Raw genomic sequence first — 20,128 nt, 5'->3', positions numbered from 1 at the left:
ACCCAATCACTCCCATCTTAACAAAAAGATAGCATACAAGGATGCTACCTGAAAAAAGCGTGCATGCATGAGGGAGAAATACTGGGCTGAGAATCCCACAGGGGCTAGCCTAGGGAGAAATGCCTCCACCCAGAGCTTAGGGGGGAACCGGAAAGACACTGCTCCCCTTTCAGCACACGCATAACGGAGTGGGATAAGAGGAATGGATGACGCGAAACCAATCCCATATCTCGAGAGGCAAGGATATAGATCTGAGCGTATGTGTACGCACAGTGCGCATGCGCTATATGCGTGACACCTCACTCGGCTTCATTCGGTCCGCACTCGGCTATTTCCGTCTCTTTGTTTTAAACTCTGAGTCGGAATATTGTGGGGGGAGGAGGAGAGAAAATATTTTTTTTTCTTCTCTCTCTTTTTTTTTTTCTTCTCCGAGGGTAAGGAAAAAATAAAAGGGGAACTGGAAGGAAAAGGGGACGGGAATCAACCTCCTGAAGATAAAAGATTCCTGCTCCTCCCTCTTCTCTTAGCGGCCGGGCATAGCGTTGCTCATCTCTTCTGTTGCCGTCGTTGCCAGTTGTTGACAGGTCAGTTTGCTGCTCTCCGGTGCTGGGCAGGGGAACGGGATGGACACGACACCGGGTTGGGTGTGGGCAGGCTGTGCTTGAACTTTTTGTGATGCAGAAAATGCACGTTATTGTCTCGGTGGATTCGATGATATTTTAATAGATAGTTTGGGTGTTTTTCTTTCTCCTCCTTAAACCCTCTTCCTTTTTCGTGCTTAAGGGTAGCTTCTGCCCACCAAGGGGAAAGGTGTCTTTTTCTTTAAAAAAAAAAAAAAACACACAAACTTCTCTCCCACCTCCCTCTCTCCCCTCCCCCTGTTTTCACCCCTCCCTTTCCTATTCCAACTATTAAGCTTCCTGGCTTCTGGAGGAGTGGTAGCGCTTCTTTCTTTCCGGGTGCCTGGTTAGTGTGTTCCTGCATCTTATCTGCAGACTCTTGTTCTCAGGTTTGCACGGAGGCCTCACATTACTGTGGGTTGGCTTAAGTGTGTAGCTCAGCAGAGTCAGAAGGAACGTTTGTGGAGAGGTGGTGGTGGGGTTTGGATGAGGGCCGAGTCGCGTTCAGGGAGCTCCTTCCACCCCATTAATGGTTTTGCATTGATTAAACGCCCACTGTTGGGAGGGAATCTTTCTAGTCAGAATGGAGTGGGCGTATTCCTCGCTAAATTACCTCAGTTATACAGATGTGGGGTTTTAATGCTGTGTATGGCTTAGGTTTTCAAGTCCTGTGAGAAGTAGGAATTGAAGTAGCACTGGTTGATTAAAAAAAGGAATCTTTGTGGTTTGTATGCGCCCAAGTATTTGTTGAATGGTGTAGTCTTCTACTACCAAGTTCTGTTTGTTTTCTACAAATGTTGAATTTGTCAGTGAGTTGTGCTACTATGAAATAACGTGGCAATCAGTATCTTGTTGAAAAGTAATTGATTTAGCTTCAGAATGTCCTATGAAGAAACTGCAGGAGACTTAATACTTTAATGCTATGGATGCTCTTTGCTAGTTAACATATATTTTTGTTTTGGGAAATATTGTGTACTCTATAACTCTGTGTATACATAGTCTCAAATCAGTTTAGTCATTTTCTTTGTCCTCTGGGTGTGAAATATGGATGACTGAGAAATCTTGATCTAGAAATTGTTTGATTACCCATATGTGCTTGGGAATGTTTCTTTAGAAGTGTTTTGCTTTGGTATTTTTCAGGAGTCCTACATAATTGCCTACCTATGTTTCTTAGAATTAAAGTTGTGGATGAGAAGGTTAAACTAAAATAATTGGATGATATTTAAACACAACATTCATTCTAACTTTGAAATCTCATGTGCATAATGATCCTTCTGGACTACAGTAATTTTAGACCAAAATGTTGTACTCTCCAGGAAGCTATTTGAGGAATATATTAAAAATATTTGCATGGAAACTTTAAGCTATACATGATCTGTAAAGTGGATGTACATTTTGAAAAACACTCTTTTCCCTTTTCTTTCTTTTCCCCAGTTAAAGGATGTATTCCAAATCCATCAAACCATCTCTCTTTATAACATTCAAATCACTTCTCAATGCAAAGAACAAATCTGCATATGCTATCTCATCCCATTTCACATTTCTTTGACAGAACAACATTAATTGAAATATAGTATGATATTTCAAAGACCCATTTTCAGGCCATTTTTCACCATTATCCAATTGATATTGTGGCCACCATTCATTACAATACCGTTTTAATTCATCCCTAGTCATGGGGTTCCCTCCAAATTTACTCCAATACTTTAGGATGCATCCTAAAGGGAGAACGAAGAGGAACCTCCTTGGAAGCAGTGGAACCCATTTCAGTACCGAACAAAAGAATTTCCTAACCCAACATGTCATACACCAAAATTCCAAATACAAAACCAGGGATCTCTCCCCTATGTTACTTAAAACAATGTGTAGAAACAAACCAACGCTGCTGCTGTGTATTTTTCTGATGTGTCTTATGCAGAGCTTAAGCAAAGAACAACTCCCACTGCTTCCTTAAGAGGTCTCGCTTTCCCTCCCCTTTTCCTCTTAAATACCTCTTTCAAATAGCATTGCACCCTTGTGTCACTTAGCACCCAACTGCAGGAGAGGGGCTGCTGGAGTCCAGTCTGTCCACTTCTTGTTAGGTACAGCAAGACAACCCAGGCAAGGCTGTCAGTGCTGTCCCATCTGGGTCACCAAAATCTGTTGTCCCAAAAGTGGGATCATTTACCCAGTGTGCAGTACACCAATATACACACAGAACAGAGGTATTCTATTTCATGTCTGTGCAGAGATGGGTGCTAGGTGGTAATTCCACAAAGCTAGCACACTACACACAGAAACTACTGCATATTTATCTTGTTACAGGATTAGAAAAACCTGCCTAAATTCATGCTAATTGGTTATTAATTACCACATCATCTCCTATTGGTCAAGCATCTTTAAATTAGCTGGTATGCTCCTTGAGGGTGTGTGTGGGGTAATTTGCATAGTCCCTCAGCCACCTTTCCCTTCCCCTAGTTACTGCTGATTTCAGGTCTCTCTGGCAATGGCCCAGCTCTGGGTGCCTTCTGGGGCAGGATGTTTCCTTTTTATCAGTTTTTCAGCTCTCCTTCAAGGGTACTCTTTAGCAAAGCATGCTTTTTATCAGTCTTTCTGCTCTTCAAAGGTATAGTTGTTAGTAAAGGAAGTAGTGTATTTAACCCTAAATTATAACAGTGTCTAAGCACCAACTCAAACACATTTCTGTCCCTGTAAAGTGGAAAATTCTACTTTATAGATATCAATAGGGACTCCTGCAACCCTGCACCACTTGGCTCCTTGCTCTCATCCCGACTGCTACACACCCTGCATGCCATCCCCAACTGTGAAACAGACATTCCTTCTGCCCCATCAACTTTCTGTAGTTTCTTTCTGATATCTTGTGCTGACTGTCTAATAAACAACATGTTAAACATTCTCTGGTTTGCTGCTTCATCTGGATTCAAGTCTGTCCTCTTTGAGACTGAGATCTCTTCTCATGGGTCTCATATGTCTCACTATTTCTTTTCATTATAACTGCAATTGTCCTTCAGACAGCTAATACTGAATATACTGTTATAATATTTACCATTTTAGCAGAGTTAAACTAACAGTGCTTTCCAAGGAGGTTCTATAATTATCCCTGTGGAGAAAAAAAATTCATTCTATATGTAATGTAGTTACCTATTGGTTTGGTTTGCTGTTTATTAATCCTAAATACCAAAACAATTGGCTTCGTGGGCACTTAACCTCTACTTAGGCAAGTTGTGTTTCTCAGGTACAGTTCATCGAGGCTTAACTTCTCTGGTTGGTGTGGAAGTCCGTTCATTAGGCCTTGGTGCTCTTTTTACCCATGTATAATGAAATCCAGGAATTAATTCCCTCTACTTTGACTGCAGTATAAGTCTTCAATAGCACAGTATAAGGTCCTTTCCATTTCTCTTTTAGTGGTTTGTCTTCCCAGGTCTGTATGTAAACAACGTCTCCTGGTTGGAAAGAGTGAACTGGTGTGTCCAAGGGAAGAGAAACATTTTGATTTAGGTACCTGTGTAGTGAAGATAAAGTCTGCAAGAGAGAAATCAAATATTCTTTAATTGCAGCCTGACCTTTTATATGCATTTGGTCTCCCTTGACATTTAAAAGGTTTGTAGGATATGCTTTCCCATAGATGATTTCAAAGAGGCTTACTCCTTCCTTGACCCTAGGGGTTATTCAGATTTGCAAAAGGGCTATGGGTAAGGCTTCTGTCCACTTAAGGTGTGCTTCCTGACAGAGTTCAGAAACTTGTCTTTTGAGAGTCTGATTCATTCTTTCTCCTTTCCCACTAGATTGAGGCCTCCAGGGGGTGTGTAGTTCCCACTTAATCTGCAAAAACTTGGAAATTTTCCTGTACTATTTCTGCAATAAAATGAGGTCCCCGATCAGAGGAGGTTCCCTCTGGAATGCCAAATCTGGGTATAATTTCTTTTAACAAGATTTGAATTACCTCTCTAGCTTTGTTGGTACGACAAGGGAAAGCCTCTGGCCAACCAGAGGAGGTATCTGCTAATACCAATAAATATTTATACTGGTTACCTCTAGGTAATTCTGAAAAGTCTATTTGCCAGTATTCCCCCAGGAGTTATTCCTTGTTTCACAAGTCCTCCCATAATCTTCTTCCCGATTTTTGGGTTATTAGCACAACAGATGGTACATTTCTTTACTACAGTATCTGCTATACTCTGCATTTTGGGCCCAAAAACATTTCTTCTAGCAGTTAATACCAGTGCATCTGCTCCTGTATGCGTTTCTTGGTGCAGTCTTTTAAGCACAGTTTCCATCTTTTTTTTTTTTTTTACAGGAATCAATAATTGTTTCAGTGGCATCACCCACCAGCCTTGATCATTTTTGGAGCAATCTAATTGTTCTGCCAACTGGTTTTCCTTTTCAGTGTATTTTGGTGGTAACAGTTCTAAATGAGATCCTGGAATTAAAGCTCCTGCTAAGCTGGACTCCCTCATGGCTGCTTCTTTAGCTAGCTGATCTGCTTTTCGATTTCCTTTTATAACTTCACTGTTTCCCTTTTGGTGAGCTTTACAATGCATTATTGCAGCCTCTTTTGGTTGAAGAACTGCTTGTAAGAGTTTCATAATTTCTGTCCCATATTTTATTGGATTTCCTTGTGAGTTTAATAGTCCTCTCTCTTTCCAAATTGTTCCATGTGCGTGCACCACTCCAAGAGCATATTTAGAATCAGTGTGTGTATATATATATAGACCCTTTTCCCATGACTCAGCACTGACCTGAGCTTTAGAGCTATCAATTCTGCCTTTTGAGCAGATGTATTACTAGGCAGTGCTCTGGTTTCTAATGTTTGGTTAGTTGTTACCACTGCATATCCAGCTCTTCCAGCTTTTCCTTCCAACACATAACTGCTGCCATCAGTGAAGAGCTCTGCTTTGGCATCAGGTAGGAGTTCATCTGGTAGGTCTGGCCTGCTGGAATATACTTGTTCAATAGTGGTTACACCATCATGTTGCAGTTCATCAGACTCAGAGATTGGGAGTAAGGTGGCAGGATTCCAGGTGGAGGTCAAAGAAAGTATGACATCATCTTGTTCTAACAGCACAGCTTGATATTTAGCTAACCTACTTGGGGATATCCAGTGGTGTCCCTTATTTTCAAGGGGGGACGATACAGCATGAGGTATAAATGTGGTAATTGGTTGGCCCAGGGTTAGTTTTCAAGATTCTTCAATTAGGGTTACAGTCGCTGCTACTGCTCGCAAGCAGGCGGGCCAGCCTTCACTGACCTCATCCAGTTGTTTGGAAGAGACCAGTGGGATACTTTTCCAGCTTCCCAATTTCTGGGTCAGCACCCCCAGTGCCACTTGTTGTCTCTCATGTACATATAACTGAAAGGGTTTTCTCCAGTTTGGGAGCCCTAGGGCAGGGGCTTCCATCAGTTTTCTCTTAATTTCATCAAAACTTTTACGACATTCCGGTGTCCATTCTAAAAACCCTTCAGTTCCTTTTACAGCAGCATACAATGGTTTGGCAATTAGTCCACAATTAGGAATCCGTAGCCGACACCACCCAGCCATTCCTAAAAATCCCCTTAATTGTTTCTTTGAAGTAGGTACAGCAATTCTGCAAATGGCCTTCTTTCTTTCAGCACTCAATTCTCTTTGTCCTTTCATAACTTCAAATCCCAGATATTGGGCCCTTTCTTTTCCTATCTGGGCTTTCTTCTTGGAGACTCGGTAGCCTGCTAAAGCTAGAAAATTCAGCAAGCTGATTGTGGCTTCCAAGCACTCTTCATTGGTATCGGAACCAATCAACAAGTCATCTACATACTGTAACAGTGTGATGGTATTATACTCACTGTGCCATTGTTCTGGTTCCTTTGCCAATGCATTACTGAACAAGGTGGGGCTATTTTTGAATCCTTGGGGAAGGACAGTCCAACAGAGTTGCATCTTCCGTCCTGTAGTCGGGTTTTCCCCATTCAAAAGCAAAAATGGTCTGACTCTGTTTGTCCACAGGTATACAAAAGAAAGCATCCTTCAAGTCCAGTACTGTAAAATAAGTATTGCTACCAGGAATTGAGGCAAGGAGGGTGTAAGGATTTGGAACCACAGAGGGTGCACATCTATGGTTCTCACATTAACTTCTCATAAATCTTGTACCAGACTATATTCCTGGGAGTGAGGTTTCTTTACAGGCAAAATTGGAGTATTAAATTCCGATTGACATTCCCTTAGCTGTCCGTGTTCTAAAAAAGAATTTATTGTAGGTTCCAGTCCCTTCTGAGCTTCCAATTTAATAGGATATTGTTTCTTTCTTACTGGCTGGGCTCCTGGTTATCAGCATGGTTTCCAGCACAAATCAAAACCATAGCCTCATAGAAATAACTATGAAGAAATTTAACTCTATCCCAGACAAAACCAGGACATGTACAATGAGACAGTGTATGATAGTCTGTTTTCAGTGGATTGTTTATCTATTGTAATGTTGCTGGCTACACTAAGAATTTAATGGCTGAGATTTTGATTTAATGCTTTAAAAAGGACATGAGCACTATAGATTGTATTGGCTATTTTCTTGTGTCATGTGCATGGAAATATTAATCTAAAAATATAAATGGTTCTGTTACTGCTCAAACGGCAATAAAAACTTTCCAAACAGAAATGCAGTTTAGAAAGCCAACATTGGTTTATTCAGTGCTGGGTGCATGGGGGATCTCTCCTCCTAACATGCGCACCTAGTCTTTAATCCCTTATACATTTATACCCTTAGGTTACAAAATCACACTTACATCACTACAAAATTACTTTTACATCACATAGTTAACTTTTTACCAATCACAATAAGGTTTCTTGCTTTGATTTAAAGCTATATGCTTAGAGAAATTCAAAGAGTGTGGTCATACCTTGAAGGCGGGTAACTTTTAGAATGGAGGTGTGTTTTGTTCATTATAATCTAATTATAATACCAAAGGTCAGTCAAAGGACATGACTTTGACAGAAAATAAAATATTACTTGCATCCACTGCCAACTATATGCTTTATCTATTCTATCGTTCACATCAGGTTAGGGCTATACAATGGACATAATTGGCAGCCACAAATTGGTTAGCAACATCAAATGAAACATGGTCACCCAACCATTGCCACACCATTCTGCTCAGAATGTTCTCTTCCCATCACCATGATTATTCATTGGGTTACAGTTCCTATTTGTGTGTTTTTTTCATTAAAAACAAACAAATAAAACCCCACCAAAAAACCCCTACAGCCTGCAAACACTACAATAACCAGGTTTACTTTTTTTTTCTTTGTAAGATGTTGTCCTTATACAATCCCTCCCCACTCCCCGATTTGGCACCTGAAAGAACAAGGCAAAAGGTATGAGACATTTGTAGTTCGCCAGTTGTTCATTACTTAGGGTGTAATGTATTATGTGCAGATAGCATTTTGTGGTGACTGGGAGCCATTTACTAGTTTAAATATACAGACTGATAAAATGGAAGCTTTGAGTCGATTATTTGGAATCGTTTTGGCAATACAATGCTTTTCAGCTAACTTATTAGGAGATTTTTTTGTAGCATATAATCTTTATTACACTGAGTGTATTTGTTGTACTTAACAGTAGTTATCTGTAGGCTTGGCTTGTGGAATGGAAACTTTGAAATTTTATGGCATATTTTGTTCGTTTGGAATGACTTTACCCCAAAAAACATTAAGGCATAGAGACTGTTTGAAGTCAGGATTGTATTCTCAGAGTTTAAGGCCAGAATGGACTGAGATTTTTGTCTGACTGCCTGTGTATGGAACCATTAACTTCAACACAGTTGCCCTTGCACTGAACATAACTGCCTTTGACTAAAATGTGAGCTGTCCTAGACACAAGGAATCTGGTCTGAATTTGAGGATTCTAAGGATGCAGTATCTATGGAGTTTTTGTTTGCTTGTTCCAATGGTTAATCATGCTAACTGCTGAAAACATATACCTACTTTCTAATGCAAACTGGCATTTGATTTCAAACCCTAACTCCTGTTATGCCTTTATCTGCTAGCTAGAGCCTTTTAATACCTTGTTTTCACTTTGTGAAGGTGCTGACACACCACAGTTGACCTCCCAGTTATCTCTTTTTTGATAACTAAACAGATGGTTCTCTCTGTGAGGCATTTTGAGTCCCTGAATTTTATTTTGAACTTTTTTCCTTCTGTGTTTTTGTTTATTTTTTAAAGTATGGATTCCAGAGCTGCATATGGTATCTGATTCTGTCTGCACCAATGAGATGGGGAATAACAAGTCAAGAGAGAGCTGACTTATACAGTCAATAATTACATTAGCCCTTCTTGCTTCAGCATCATGCTGGCTGGTTAATCTCTGACTTCTAAATATTTATTTAATTGAATCATCTTTTTTTTGGAGGGGGCAGGCAAATATAACCTTGCCACTTGTTAAACATGTTAAGTGCTCACCAATCCTAGAGCATATTGTACCCAAATGCAGGTGCCTGCTGCTGTGTGCATGCTGCCCCACCCCCTGAGATCCTGCACTTGAGGGGAAAAGTTTTACTGCATCCATGAGGGAGCTGTGTGGTTAACGTATACATTGCAAATAATACCTGTCTGGTGTAAAGCTAAAATATTGAATTTGTTTTGGAAGCAATAAGTGTGGATATTTTATGTTAACTGTGGTGGGTTAACCTTGGCTGGGTGCCAGGTGCCCACCAAGCCATGCTCTCATGCCTCAGCAGGAGAGGGGGAGAAAATAAGATGAGAAACTTATTTGTTGGATAAGGACAGGGAGATCACTTGCCAATTACTATCACAGGCAACAGGGACTCAACTTGAGGAAGATTAACTTATTGCCAATTAATAACAGAGTGGGATAGTGAGGAAACAAAACTAAAAACACCTTCCCCTCCCACACCCCCTTCTTCCCAGGCTTACCTTCACTCCTGACTCCTCTACCTTCTTCTCCCATGAGTGGCATGGCATGGTGGGGGTTGTTCAATTCTTAACAGTTCATCTTTGCTGCTCCTTCCTCCTCACACTATTCCCCTGCTCCAGCATGAGGTCCCTATCACAGAATGTAGTCCTTCAAGAACTGTTTCAGCATGGGCCCTTTCCATCTGTTTCCATGGGGTATAGTCCTTCAGGAACAGACTGCTCCAGTGTGGATTCCCCACAGGCTGCAGTTTCTGGCAGAAAGCCTGCTCCTGCATGGGCTCCAGTTCCTGCCAGGAGCCTGCTCCAGCTTGGGGTCTTCCATGGGCTGCAGTGTAGGTATTTGCTCCAATGTAGTGTTTGGTGGGCTGCAGGGGGACAACCTGTCTCACTGTGGTCTTTTCCACAGACTGCAGGGGAATCTCTGCTCCAGCACCTGGAGCACCTCCTCTTCTTCCTTCTTCACTGACCTTGGTGTCTGCAGGGTTGTTCTATGTTGTTTTCACTCCTCTCCCTTGCAGCTGCTGTATAGGGTTGGGGTTGTTTTTTACCCCTTAAAAATGTTATCACAGAGGCTCCACTAGTTTTGCTGACTGGATCTGCTTTGGCCAGTGGTGGGTCTGTCTTGGAGCTGGCTGGAACTGGCTCTGATATGAGGTCAGCCCCTGGTGTTTTCTCACAGGAGCCACCCCTGTAGCCTGTCCTCCACCTGCCCCCTCCCCAATGTTGCCACATAACCCCGATATTCTCCCCCCCCGTAAGTCTTACTTCAAAACAGTTACCCATTCATGGACCTATTGACTAGTTCTTTTGGTTCACATGGTATTTGGGGGGAATCCCTTGGGGGATTTTTCTTATTGTCCCCCTGCACATGTTGGTGTTTTGTCCTGGTTTTCCTTTTTTTAACAGTTTTGCCTGCATCTTGAAGCACAATTGTGGTGGGTTGACCCTGGCTGGAGGCCAGGTGCCCACCAGAGCCACTCTATCACTCCCCTCGTTTACTAGACAGGGGAGAAAAAGTATAACGAAAGGCTTGTGGGTCGAGATAAGGACAGGGAGAGATCACTCACTAATTATTGTCACAAGCAAAACAGACTGAACTTAGAGAGGAAATTCATCTAATTTATTACCAAGCAAAACACAGTAGAGGAATGAGAAATAAAATCAAAATCTTAAAACACCTCCTCTACGCCTGCTCTGGCATGGGGTCCTCCACAGGCTGCAGGTGGAATCTCTACACACCCTCATCATTCCTCCATGGGCTGCAAGGCGAGACAGCCTGCTTCACCATGGTCTTCACCACGGGCTGCAGGGGGATCTCTGCTCTGGTGCCTGGAACACCTCCTCCCCCTCCTTCTTCACTGACCTTGGTGTCTGCAGTTTCTTACATCTTCTCACTCCTCTCTCCGGCTGCAAAAGCTCCTCCTAACTTGTTTTTTCCCTTCTTAAATATGTTATCACAGAGGTGCTGATTGGCTTGGCCTTGGCCAGTGGCAGGTCTGTCTTGGAGCCGTCTGACATTGGCTCTATCAGACACAGGGGAAGCTTCTAGCAGCTTCTCGCAGAAGCCGCCCCTGTAGCCCTCTGTCGTGGTTTTACCCCAGCTGGCAGCTGAGCGCCATGCAGCCGCTCGCTCACTCACTCCCCCTCATCAGGATGGGGGAGAGAATCAGAAGAGTAAAAGTGAGAAAACTCGTGGGTTGAGATAAAGACAGTTTAATAGGTAAAGCAAAAAGCCGTGCGCACAAGCGAAGCAAGGAATTCATTCACCACTTCCCATGGGCAGGCAGGTCTTCAGCCATCTCCAGGAAAGCAGGGCTCTGTCACGCGTAATGGTTACTTGGGAAGACAAATGCCATCACTCCGAACGCTGCTGCCCCCTCTTCCCCCAAGCTCCTTATATGCTGGGCATGACATCATATGGTATGGAATATCCCTTTGGTCAGTTTGGTTCACCTGCCCTGTCTGTGTCTCCTCCCAACTTCTTGTGCACCCCCAGCCATCCCGCTGGCAGGGCAGTGCAAGAAGCAGAAAAGGCCTTGGCCCCGTGTAAACACTGCTCAACAATAGGTCCATAGAACAAAAACATCCCTGTATTATCAACACTGTTTCCAGCACAAATCCAAAACATATCCCCACACTAACTACTATGAAGAAAATCAACCCTCTCAGCTGAAACCAGGACACCCTCCTTGCTACCAAAACCTTGCCACACAAACCCCATAAAGCAGTACAAAGTCTAGAAGCTGCCCCAATAATGCTGTATGGTTATCCTGTTGGGCTGGGGCTCGATATAGGAGGCCTCTCATTCTGGCTCACAGGATTGGTCTCTTCTTTGCATGGGGGGGATTGGGAAGGGGCCTAGGAGGGGTCTGTAGCCCTCAGGCATGTTCTGACTTGTTTATGCCCCCTATCCCCCCATTCTGCCATTCCTCCCAATCCCAAACATGTTAGAACTTGTTCAGCAGACTTTTAAAAGGAGGGGGGTGTGTGTCTAAACTTGTCTTTTATGTTTACTTAGTTTCATTAGTTTTTATTCACATTTAATTTTTAATAATCTTTATGGATGTATATACACACCTATATATGGAGTATCTATCTTTGTGTGTATATAGATATAAAAAAGATGTTCTACATCTATGTATAAATAATATATATATAAGGTGCAAATATACAAGATGTATCGATACATGGAAATGTATAAATCTTTATATGCAAGCACTTTGGGGTCCAAAAGAAATGGACAGTCAATCAGAGGATGCTCTGAGATCACATGGGTATACCAGTGTCAAAAATGGCAACCAGCCAATCACAGGGCAATATGAAAACACGTGGATTCATTACATTGTCCAAAACAGTGGCCTTAGCATATGTAGTAGGAGTGGAGCTTCCAGGTCTGATGTAGACAAAAAACAATGTCTGTGTAGACAGAGACAAGCAACTATACAGACACCAAGGTCAGTGAAGGAGGAGGTGCTCCAGGTGCTGGAGCAGAGATCCCCCTGCAGCCTGTGGTGAAGACCATGGTGAAGCAGGCTGTCCCCCTGCAGCCCATGGAGGAAGGATGAGGGGGTGTAGAGATTCCACCTGCAGCCCTTGGAGGACCCCACACCAGAGCAGGTGGAGGCACCTGAAGGAGGCTGTGACCCCGTGGGAAGCCCACACTGGAGCAAGTTCCTGGCAGGACCTGTGGACCTGTGGAGAGAGGAGCCCACATACGAGCAGGTTTGCTGGCAGGACTTGTGACCCCGTGGGGGACCCCACGCTGGAGCAGTTTGCTCCTGAAGGTCTGCACCCCATGGAAGAGACCCACGCTGGAGCAGTTTGTGAAGGACTGTAGCCCGTGGGAGAGACTCACGTTGGAGAAGTTCGTGAAGGACTGTCTCCCATGGGAGAGACTCCATGTTGGAGCAGGGGAATGATGAGAGGAGTCCTCCCCCTGAGGATGAAGAAGTGGCAGAAACAACGTGTGATGAACTGACCGTAACCCCCATTCCCCGTCCCCCTGCCCTGCTGAGGGGGGGCGGAGGTTGAAGCAGGGAGTGAAGTTGAGCCTGGGAAGATGGGAGGGGTGGGGGGAGGTGTTTTAAGATTTGCTTTTATTTCTCATTCCTCTACTCTGTTTTGCTTAGTAATAAATTAGATGAATTCCCTCTCTAAGTTCAGTCTGTTTTGCTCGTGATGATAATTAGTGAATGATCTCTCCCTGTCCTTATCTCTACCCACAAGCTTTTCGTTGTGCTTTTTCTCCCCTGTCTAATGAAGGAGGGGAGTGATGGAGCGGCTCTGGTGGGCACCTGGCCCTCAGCCAGGGTCAACCCACCACAATAACACACTGATGTTTTTAGTTGTTGCTAGGTAGTTGTAGTGTCTATATGTATTGGGTTTGTGTGGTGAGGTTTTGGTAACAGGGGGGTTACAGGAGTGGCTTCTGTAAGAAGCTGCTAGAAGCTTCCCCTGCGTCCGATAGAGCCAGTGCCAGCTGGCTCCAAGATGGACCTGCCGCTGGCCAAGGCCGAGCCAATCAGCGACAGTGGTAGTGCCTCTGTGGTAACATATTTAAGAAGGGCAGGGGGACGGGACACCAAAACAGTAGCATTTGCAGCCAGAGAGAGGAGTGAGAATATGTGAAACACCTTTGTAGACACAAAGGTCAGTGAAGGAGGGGGAGGAGATGTTCCAGGTGCCAGAGCAGAGATTCCCCTGCAGCCTGTGGAAAAGACCATGGTGAGGCAGGCTGTCCCCCTGCAGCCCATGGAGGTTGATGGTGGAGCAGATATCCACCTGTAGCCCGTGGAGGACCCCATGTCAGAGAAGGTGGATGCATCTCAAGGAGGCTGTGACCCTGTAGGGAGCAGGCTCCTGGCAGGACCTCTGGACCCACGGAGAGAGAGGAGCCCATGCTGGAGCAGGTTTGCTGGCAGGACTTGTGACCCCGTGGGGGACTCACGCTGGAGCAGTTCATGAAGAACTGTAGCCTGTGGGAAGGACTCACATTGGAGAAGTTCATGGAGGACCGTCTCCCATGAGAGGGGCTCCACGCTGGAGCAGGGGAAGAGTGTTGAGGATTCTTCCCCCTGAGGAGGAAGGAGTAGCAGAGACGACGTGTGATGAACTGACTGCAACCCCCAGTCCCCAGTGCTGCTGGGAGGGAGGAGGTAGAGAAAACTGGGAGTGAAGTTAAGCTCAGGAGGAAGGGAGGAGTGGGGGAAGGTGTTTTTAAGATTTGGTTTTATTTTTCATTACTCAACTCTGATCTGATTGGTATTAAATTGGAGAGTGATCTCTCCCTGTCCTTATCTCGACCCATGAGCCTTTTGTTATATTTTCTCTCCCCTGTGCAGTTGAGGAGGGGAGTGGTAGAGGGGCTTTGAGCACCTGGCATCCAGCCAGAGTCAACCCACCACACTACACTAAATCAAGGACTTTTCAGCTTCCCACACCCTGCCAGGTGCACTAGAAGCTGGCCAAAGGGACACTCCATACCATATAATGTCATGTTCAGTATATAACTGGGGAAGCTAGCTGGGAAGCAGATTTGCTGCTCAGAAACACTAGGCATAATTTTTTGTTGTTTTGGTTTTTTTTTCTCACATACGATGATCGATTGCATTTGTGCATCACTTGTTTTATATACAAATATTTATTCTATTCCTTTATTATCCTACTAAACTGTCTTTATCCCAAACCACGAGGTGATTTTTTCATTCTCCTCCCCATCCAGTTGAGGGGAGAGGTGTGTGAGCGAGCAGCTGCATGACACTTAGTGGCCAAGGTTAACCATGACAATATGTCCTGAAGGAAACTGCAGTCCATGGAGAGTCCACACCAGAGCAAGCTCCTGGCAGGAACTGTGGCCTCTGCAGAGGAGCCCATGCAAGAGCAGGTTTTCTGACTGGACCTGTGATCCCATGGGGGACCCATACTGGAGTAGTCAGTTCCTGAAGGACTGCAGCTCATAGAAGGACTGTATTGTGTGGGAGGGACCCCACACTAGAGCAGGGGAAGAGCATAAGAAGGAAGTAGTGGCAGAGATGAAGTGTTATAAGCTGACCGCAATCCCCATCCCCCTGTGGTGCTTGGGAGGAGGAAGTAGGAGAGTCAGGAGTGAAGGTGAGCCTGGGAAGGAGGAAGGTGGTTTTAGATTTGTTCTTATTTTGTACATGTGCATAGTAGCGGTGTATTGGTAGATGTGGCATAGACATGTCTACTGACACAGATTCACAGAGTAGTAGGGGTTGGAAGGGACCTCTGGAGATCATCTAGTCCAACCCCCCTGCTAGAACAGGATCACCTAGAGCATGTTGCACAGGATTGCAACCAGGCAGGTTTCTTAATGCACCCCAGGATACCATTGGCTGCCTTGGCCACAAGGGCACACTACTGGCTCGTGGAGAGCTTGTTGTCCACCAGGACTCTTAGGTCCTTCTCTGCAGTGCTGCTTCCCAGCAGGTCAACCCCTAACCTGTACTGGTGCCTGGGGTTGTTTTTCTGTAGGTGCAGGACCCTACACTTGCCCTTGTTGAATTTCATATGGTTCCTCTTTGCCCAGCTCTCTAGCCTGTCAAGATCTCACTGAATGGCAGCGCAGCCATTCCTCCCAGCTTAGTATCATTAGCAAATTTACTGAGGGTACACTCTGTCCCCTCATCCAGGTCATTGATGAATATGTTGAATGAGACCGGACCAAGCACTGACCCTTGGGGGACACCACTAGATACCAGCCTCCAACTAGACTCTGCGCCACTTATCACAACCCTCTGGGCTCTGCCATTCCGCCAGTTCTCAACCCACCTCACTGTCCACTCACCTAGCCCACGCTTCCTAAGCTTGCTAAGGAGTATGTTATGAGAGACAGTGTCAAAAGCCTTGCTGAAGTCAAGGTAGACAATATCCACTGCTTTCCCTTCATCCACCCAGCCAGTCATGCCACCATAGAGGGCTATCAGATTGGACACACTAATTTTATTAAGAGACATTTATAGTGCTCTGGAGGAGGCAGAAAGCTCTGGAGGCTTTAGAAGAAACAAGGTGAGTGTGGCAGAGGTGGATGCTCCATGGCAGGCAGATTTGGTGGATAGGCAACAGTTTTCCAAACACAAGGATGGTGTTAAGTACTTCTTAACAGTGATTGATAGACATATTATCAAAGCATGCCTGGGTCATTGCTCTAAAAGGCCAAATGGGTTCTGAAATAGCTGGCGATTTTAAAACCATTTTTAGAACAGACTGAAGAAATAAATTTCTAAGCAAGGCTTTAGACAAGCATTTAAAGCAGTATGATGTTTACTGCTTTGTTACTAATAATGAAGTAAAAGCCTTTGTTTATAGAGGGTTTAAAGAGGATGCTCTAAACAAAGATATTTTACAGCACGTGGTACTCTTGACTACGTTGATGTGTTGCCGGAGTTTATAGAGAGCTATAGCCATAGCTTTCACAGAAGCGTCAGAATCAGGCCTGTGGATGTGAATTCTTTAAACTCTGTGAGGGTTTGGAAAAATGTGTGTGGGGTGTATTTAAAATGAGAGAATCTGCACCTTTGCTCAGAAAGGGAGGTGCTTAACACAGCTCAAAATGGATGAAAAGCCTTACACTGTATCCTACAACAGGGGACCTAGCACAGTGGGCAGGCACGTGGCAGTGGGCATGCGTGTAACAGCATGGTGACCACCCAGCAAAAAGCGGTGTCCTCTGCTTCTCCTGAGTTTCTAGCACCTGGTAGAACCAGTGCAGCCACACAGACAGAGCTCCTGTCAGAGCATGTGACCACCCAGGCTTCAGACTGTGGGGAGTGTGTGTGCGTGAGGATATTCCTGGAGATAGAGGGTGATAGCAAGCAAGCCTGTGGGAGGTGTGACCAGATAGATGAACTACTCTGCCTGGTGGGTGGACTGAGGAGCATTGGAGAGTCAGAGAAGGAGATCAACCAATGGAGCTGTGCTCTGCCATCTCTGGTACACACATGCCAACTCAGCATGGCTACTACGGAGGTAGGTCCAGGATCTGTTTTGCGCCAGGAGGAAGGCAGTGTTACGAGGGATAGTGTGGAGTGGAAGCAGGTTACAGCACGGAGCTGTAAGAGGAACCCCTCCTTACCTTCTAAGATACCCATACAGAACAGGTACGAGGCCCTGGGTACAGTAGACAAAGCACATAATGAGAAAGAGGAGGAACCTGTGCAAGCAGTCTTGCCAAGATCAGAGACCAACCCTTCCCAACAAGACCCGCATTAAGACCAGTGCCAAGAAGAAACAAGGATGAGTTATGGTCATTGGCGATTCCCTCCTGTGAGGAACGGAAGCACCCATTTGCAGACCAGACCCTCTTTTCAGGGAAGTTTGCTGCCTCCCTGGGGCCTGAATTAGGGATGTCACCACAAGACTGAAGAGCCTAGTTCAACCTTCAGACTACTATCTATTCCTGCTCTTTCACGTGGGTACTAATGATGTCACAACAAAAAGTCTGAGGTGGATCAAAAGAGATTTCAGAGCTCTGGGAAGAATGCCAAAAGATTTGGGAGCACAGGTAGTGTTTTCCTCAATCCTCCCAGTAATGGGGAGAGACTTTGGAAGAAGCAAGCATGCCCAAGACATCAATAGCTGGCTCCAGGACTGGTTCCTCTGCCAGAACTTTGGGTTTTATAACCATGGAAGAGTGAGTCTTTGAGGCACAAGGTATGCTGGGGCCTGATGGGATCCACCTGTTCTGATGGGGGAAAAACTTCTTTGCTCCTAAGCTGGTGGGACTGATTGAGAGGGCTTTAAACTAGGATCGATGGGGGAAGGGGATACCAACAGGAGAGCTGAAGGTAAGCCAAGGGTTGGTATGGCATTGCCTGAGAGCAGCAGTGCTAATGGGAGCATTTATACTGCTCCAGGGAGTTTTGAGGGCTTAGGAGCACATCTGAAATGCTTGTACACCAACACACACAGTATGAGAAACAAGCAGGATGAACTGGAAAGTATTGGTCAGTTCCCAGAGCTATGATGTCATTGGTATTAATGAGACTTGGTGGAATGAGTCCCATGACTGGAGTGCTGGGATGGAGGGCTGTAGGCTGTTCAGGAAGGATAGGCAGGGCAGGTGAGGCAGAGGAGTTGCACTGTGTGTAAGGAAGAGATTTGATTGTACAGCCCTTACAGTTAGTGATGATGTGGTTGAGAGTCTCTGGGTAAGGATTAGGGGGATGGAAAACAAAGGAGATGTTGTAGTGGATGTCTACTACTGATAGCCCAGCCAGGATGTAAGCACTGATGAGTTACTCTATAGGAAATTAGGAGAAATCTCTGGATCAGTAGGCCTTGTCCTTCCAGGAGACTTCAGCTTCCCAGATATCAACTGGGAATATCATACTGCTGTGATGAGCAAGTCTGGGAAATACTTGAAGTTTGTGGGAGATAACTTCTTGTCACAAGTACTCAGTGACCAACTAGGAAATATGCCCTCCTAGACTTGTTATTTGTGAATAGAGAAGGACTTGTGAGAGATGTGATGGTAGGTGTCTGTCTTGGTCACAGTGATCGCAAAAGAGTTGAGTTTAAAATTTTTGGTGTAGTGAGAAAAAAGGTCAGCAGATTTGCCTCCCTGGATTTCAAGAGTGCAAACTTTAAGCTACTCAGGGAGCTACTTTGAGGGCTTAGGAATTCATGAGTGCTGGTCAGTCTTTAAGAACCACCTTTTAGAAGCACAGGAGCAGGCAATTCCATTTGTTGAAAGTCAAGCAAGTGGGGCAGAAGACCAGCTTGGCTGAACAAGGAACTCCTCGTGGAACTCAAAGGGAAAAAGAAATTGCGTGATCTCTGGAAGCAAGGTCAGGCTTTGCAGGAAGATTAGAGCTGTGGTTCATATATGCAGGGAGAAGGCATGAAAGGCCAAAGCTGAACTAGAGTTGAAACTGGCCAGTGTTGTGTCAGACAACAAGAAAGGCTTTTCAAAGTATGTTTATTACCAAGAGGAGGTCTAAAGAAAACATTGGACTGATACTTGTTGATGATGGTCACGTGACTAATAGGGATGAAGAAAAAGCAGAGGCATTCAATGCTTTTTTTTTTTCCTCTCCCCCCCCCCTCAGTCTTTAATAATACTGATAGACCTTGGGCTGCCTGGTCCTCTAAGTTTGAGGACCACGACTGCAGGAGCAGTGACTTTCCATTTGCGGACACCGAAATTGTAAGGGACCAGCTGTATCAGCTGAATGTTCACAAGTCCATGGGGCCTGATGGGATTCATCCCAGAGTACTGAAGGAGCTAGTGGATGTCACAGCAGGACCCCTCTCGATCATCTACCAAAGGTCTTGGGAGTCTGGGGAGGTCCCTGCTGACTGGAAGCTAGCCAACGTTATTCCAATTTACAAGAAGGAAGACCCAGGAAACTACAGACCTGTTAGTCAAACCTTAGTACCTCAAAAAAATATGGAGAAGATCATACTGGGTGCTACTGAAAGGCGTTTAAAGGACAATGCAATCATCAGGCAGTCAGACAGGACTTTCCCTTAGTGAACCCATGTTTAACTAATTTGATATCCTTCTATGATAAGGTCACCCGCCTAGTGGATGAAGGGAAGGTGATGGATGTAGTTTTTCTGGATTTCAGTAAGGCTTTTGGTACTGTCCCTCACAGCATCCTTCTGGACAAGTTGTCCAACTGTGGGATGAGCAGGCTCATGGTGCACTGGGTGAAGAACTGGCTGAACAGCAGGGCTCAAAGGGTTGTAGTGAATGGGGCTACATCTGGCTGGCGACTGGTCACCAGCGGTGTTCCTCAGGGCTCAATTCTAGGGCCAGTTCCATTCGATGATTTTATCAATGATCTGGATGCAGGAGTTGAATGCACCCTTAGTAAGTTTACTGATGATAACAAACTGGGAGATGCTGTTGACTCTCTTGAGGGACAAGAGGCCTCGCAGAAGGAACTAGATAGATTGGAGCATTGGGCAATCATCAGTGGCATGAAATTTAACAGGTTGATGCTCCATGCCTGTCGGTGTTTAAGAGGCATTTGGACAGTGCCCTTAATAAATATGCTTTAACTTTTGATCAGCCCTGAATTGGCCAGGCCGTTAGACTAGATGATCATTATAGGTCCCTTCCAACTGAAATATTCTATTCTAA

At 44.8% G+C, this 20,128-nt stretch overlaps 1 protein-coding gene across 9 annotated transcripts in view; it reads left to right on the top strand.

Moving 5' to 3' along the window:
* The first annotated feature begins 268 nt into the window (after positions 1 to 268).
* The window catches only part of LOC142599199 (polycomb group RING finger protein 3-like), a 115,609-nt gene continuing 95,749 nt past the window's right edge, over positions 269 to 20,128 (top strand). For 5 of the 9 annotated variants that reach the window (XR_012832831.1, XM_075739113.1, XM_075739114.1 and 2 more), the window contains exon 1: positions 271 to 584. The gene's annotated coding sequence lies outside the window, so the exon portion shown is untranslated. Of the gene's footprint in view, positions 585 to 923; positions 1,010 to 20,128 lie in introns of those variants that run through there. The other 4 variants (XM_075739115.1, XM_075739105.1, XM_075739106.1 and 1 more) reach the window with 4 other exon arrangements.

Source organism: Balearica regulorum, chromosome W (assembly GCF_011004875.1).
Source record: "Balearica regulorum gibbericeps isolate bBalReg1 chromosome W, bBalReg1.pri, whole genome shotgun sequence".
NCBI lineage: Eukaryota > Metazoa > Chordata > Aves > Gruiformes > Gruidae > Balearica > Balearica regulorum.
This window is presented reverse-complemented; position numbering and strand designations above follow the sequence as displayed.